Source organism: Coregonus lavaretus (genome assembly GCF_964263955.1).
Source record: "Coregonus lavaretus genome assembly, chromosome: 22".
Classification (NCBI taxonomy): Eukaryota; Metazoa; Chordata; class Actinopteri; order Salmoniformes; family Salmonidae; genus Coregonus; species Coregonus lavaretus.
In genome coordinates, this window is record NC_140009.1 from 16,161,473 (window position 1) to 16,166,727 (window position 5,255).

Consider the following 5,255-nt stretch of genomic DNA (forward strand, 5'->3'; position numbering starts at 1 on the left):
ATACACATATTTAGATGTTATAGCGGGAGTAGCGAAATGTGTTCCTAGCGCCAACAGTGCAGCAGTATCTAACAATTCACAACAATACACACATCTCAAAGTAAAATAATGGAATTAAGAAATATATAAATATTAGGTTGAGCAATGTCTGAGTGGCATTGACTAGAATACAGTAGAATACAGTATATACATTTGATATAAGTGAAACAGAATGTAAACATGATTAAAGTGACCAGTGTTCCATTATCAAAGTGACCAGTGATTCCATGTCTATGCCCGCTCCATGATCTCGCCATCACGGTTGACAACTCCATTGTGTCCTCCTCCCAGAGTGCAAAGAACCTTGGCGTGACCCTGGACAACACCCTGTCGTTCTCCGCTAACATCAAAGTGGTGACCTGATCCTGCAGGTTCATGCTCTACAACATTCGAAGAGTATGACCCTATCTTACACAGAAAGCGGCACAGATCCTAATCCAGGCACTTGTCATCTCCCGTCTGGATTACTGCAACTCGCTGTTGGCTGGGCTCCCTGCCTGTGCCATTAAACCCCTACAATTTATCCAGAACGCTGCAGCCCGTCTGGTGTTCAACCTTCCCAAGTTCTCTCATGTCACCCCGCTCCTCCGCACACTCCACTGGCTTCCAGTTGAGGCTCGCATCTACTACAAGACCATGGTGCTTGCCTACGGAGCTGTGAGGGGAACGGCACCTCCTTACCTTCAGGCTCTGATCAGACCCTACACCCAAACGAGGGCACTACGTTCATCCACCTCTGGCCTGCTAAACCCCCTATCTCTACGGAAGCACAGTTCCCGCTCAGCCCAGTCAAAGCTATTCGCTGCTCTGGCACCCCAATGGTGGAACAAGCTCCCCCACGACGCCAGGACAGCGGAGTCACTGACCACCTTCCGGAGACACTTGAAACCCTACCTCTTTAAGGAATACCTGGAATAGTATAAAGTAATCCTTCTTCCCCCACCCCCCATTAAAAAAAAAAGTGGGTGTCCCACTGGCTATCATAAGTTGAATGCACCAATTTGTAAGTCGCTCCGGATAAGAGCGTCTGCTAAATGATGTAAATGTAAATAGGGCAGCAGCCTCTAAGATACAGGATTGAGTAACCGGGTGGTAGCCAGCTAGTGACAGTGACTAAGTTCAGGGCACTGGGTGGAGGCCGGCTAGTGATGGCTATTTAACAGTCTGATGGCCTTGAGAGAGAAGCTTTCTCAGTCTCTCGGTCCCAGCTTTGATGCACCTGTACTGACCTCGCCTTCTGGATGATAGCAGGCTGAACAGGCCGTGGCTCGGGTAGTTGAAGTCCTTGATGATCAGTTTGGCCTTCCTGTGACATTGGGTAGGCAGTGTTCCCTCGGTGATGCGTTGGGCAGACCGCACCACCCTCTGGAGAGCCCTGCGGTTGTGGGCGGTGCAGTTGCCGTACCAGGCGGTGATACAGCCCGACAGGATGCTCTCAATGGTGCATCTGTAAAAGTTTGTGAGGGTCTTAGGGGCCAATCCAGCGGTTGAAGAGGCGCTGTTGAAGGCTGAGCTATAGTCAATGAACAGCATTCTTACATAGGTATTCTCTTGTCCAGATGGGATAGGGCAGTGTGCAGTGCGATGGCGATTGCATCGTCTGTGGATCTATTGGGGCGGTATGCAAATTGAAGTGGGTCTAGGGTGTCAGGTAAGGTGGAGGTGATATGATCCTTAACTAGCCTCTCAAAGCACTTCATGATGACAGAAGTGAGTGCTACGGGGCGATAGTAATTCAGTTCAGTTACCTTTACTTTCTTGCATACAGGGACAATGGTGGACATCTTGAAGCAAGTGGGGACAGCAGACTGGGATAGGGAGAGATTGAATATGTCCGTAAACACTCCAGCCAGCTGGTCTGCGCATGCTCTGAGGACGCGGCTAGGGATGCCGTCTGGGCCGGCAGCCTTGCAAGGGTTAACACGTCTTACTCACGTCGGCCATGGAGAATGAGAGCCCACAGTCCTCGGGACTGACATACATACACACTGCATTATAAGTAAAAGGCCACAGTACATATCCAATTCACAGGAAATTAATACATTATTATGCAATGTAAAGAAGCCTGTGATTGTCACTGTAGAGTTGAGTTAACGTACAGGTGAGCTGTTTGACAGCCAGGTACCTCGATCAGGTGCCCCTCTGTTTATTCCCACTGTCTAGGCAAGTTATGGCAATTTACAGTTGTAATTAGTTGTGCTGTCCCCTTTTGAGATGAATATAAATTCAGCACCATATAGTAAAGTTCCAGTCTGACAGTACTAGGATTATTACAGGGGATATATTACTGGTGTCCTATACAACAAAGCAAACCATGATTTTCAAAAATGATCAAATCTTTTGAGGTAAATAAAAACCGCCACAAAATCTTTTTACAAAATCTCTTTATTGTACATTGTCAAATAAATAATAAGGCAAGTGTGTTTGTGGGACAAACTGATTTGACAATTGTCTTCTATAACACTAAGGACTTACCCCCCAACTTGATCTATGATCACGTCAAATAAAGTAAATTGAGCAAGACAAATGGCAAACTTTTTTGTTGCTGGAAACATTCACCAAACATGTACAGTATGTCATATGCACTCACACACATAGGCTTAATTTGTTTAAACGAAAAATTCCTGTATATGGGCTAAGACAGTTGAAGCAAAATTCAAACCCAATTGGCAAAAATAATATTTTGGGTTATGTACTCAACAAGACACAAGGCTAATAAGACTTTATTTTTGTACCCTAATAGGCTATAGACTCAAAAATGTGTCGTAGCACACAGAACGTCTAATAACAAGCCTACTGATAATCTCACTCTGCTCCAGTGACTGACTCTATTGCTCGTATTGAAAAAGTGTTGTGCCGATTACCAAACACATTCCTCACCCTGTGTGTGCTGTACTTTGGCTGTTTCTTAGAAACAACTTGAATGACAGTATGATAAATAAAACTGCATTACAGAGAATGAAACAGAAAAATAAATCCTGAAACATCTGATAAATAAATAAAATAAATAGTATATAAATAAATAAATAAATATAGGATGGGAAAAGTTCCAATATACAGTTTAAAAAGTAAAAAATAATTTTGCTTAATTAAAAAAATACTTAGTAAAAAAATATAAAGGCAATCAGACAAAATTTTAGAATTAACAAAAGGAGTTGATCATGGACATGGATTTTACATACTGTATTAGTTGTAAGATTATGATGGTTGTTGATACACTATATTTACAAAAGTATGTGGACACCCCTTCAAATTAGTGGATTTGGCTATTTCAGCCCCAACCGTTGCTTACAGGTGTATAAAATCGAGCACACCACCATGCAATCTCCATAGACAAACATTGGCAGTAGAATGGCCTAACTGAAGAACTCAGTGACTTTCAATGTGGCACCATCATAGGATGCCACCTTTCTAGCAAGTCAGTTCGTCAAATTTCTGCCCTGCTACAGCTGCTAGAGCTGCCCCGGTCAACTGTAAGTGCTGTTATTGTGAAGTGGAAACATCTAGGAGCAACAACAGCTCAGCCGCGAAGTGGTAGGCCACACAAGCTCACAGAGCGGGACCGCCGAGTGCTGAAGCGCGTAAAAATGGTGTGTCCTCGGTTGCAACACTCACTACCGAGTTCCAAACTGCCTCTGGAAGCAACGTCAGCACAATAACTGTTTGTCGGGAACTTCATGAAATGGGTTTTCCATGGCCAAGCAGCCGCACACAAGCCTAAGATCGCCATGCGCAATGCAAAGCGTCGGCTGGAGTGGTGTAAAGCTCGCCGCCATTGGACTTTGGAGCAGTGGAACGCGTTCTCTGGAGTGATGAATCACGCTTCACCATCTGGCAGTTTGATGGTCGAATCTGTGTATGGTGGATGCCAGGGGTACGCTACCTGCCCGAATGCATAGTGCCAACTGTAAAGTTGGTGGAGGAGGAATAATGGTCTGGGGCTGTTTTTCATGGTTCGGGCTAGGCCCCTTAGTTCCAGTGAAGGGAAATCTTAGCGCTACAGCATAGAATGACATTCTAGATGATTCTGTGCTTCCAACTTTGTGGCAACAGTTTGGGGAAGGCCCTTTCCTGTTTCAGCAAGACAATGCCCGTGCACAAAGCAAGGTCCATACAGATATGGTTTGTCGAGATCGGTGTGGAAGAACTTGACTGGCCTGCACAGAGCCCTGACCTCAACCCCATCGAACACCTTTGGGATGAATTGGAGCACCGACTGCGAGCCAGGCCTAATCGCCCAACATCTGTGCGCAACCTCACTAATGCTCGTGGCTGAATGGAAGCAAGTCCCCGAAGCAATATTCAAACATCTAGTGGAAAGCCTTCCCAGAAGAGTGGAGGCTGTTATAGCAGCAAAAGGGGGGACCAACTCAATATTAATGCCCATGATTTTGGAATGAGATGTTCGATGAGCAGGTGTCCACATACTTTTGGTCATGTAGTGTAGTTGATGCACACTTGTCAATTCACCAGCTATTGTGCGTATTACCTTACTAAAACATTGGTTATTCTTACACAGAGAGAGTGGTAACACAAAACAGTCGGTCACACCGCACACTGACCTACACAACTTCACAGTAAACAAAACACAACCTGAACACATCAGGTTGAACACCACAAACAAGCCCCATTTTCACCTTAATCAGAGTACACTTATCATGAGTTAACGCTAAGTTATACTCTACATTAAATAAAAGATGCTGAATGTATTATATTAGATCAATATTATGTAAATGTGACCAACCTAATTGGCACATTTGCAATTACATTCTTAAAGACAGAGGATAGCACTTGTATTGTGCACCCTGTGAAAGACAAAGACAGAAAAGGAGGATATGAGGGAGCCAGATGGAGGGTGATAGAGGACATAGACCAAGAAAGGAAGACATTTAGAGGCAGGTTTCAAATTTCACATGAGTTTAAAACACTTATGGTGCCCATGTTAATATAATAATGCTATTGAGGGTGCCCCGATTTGTTACCAGATACCTCCCTAATTCAAATCCTCTTATAGAGGGTGAGGAGGAGGAAAAGCAGAGATGAGAGGTGCTTCATACAGGATCTCCTGAACCAGTTCACCTCTACTCAGCTAGAAAATAGTGAACAAGCGGACAATGGAGCTGACAGTCTAGCCTGCTAACCTGTCTCTCAACAAACTAAAAGGATTCAGAGCGTAATCTAACTAATTTACTCAGAGACTGGTTTACACACAACTG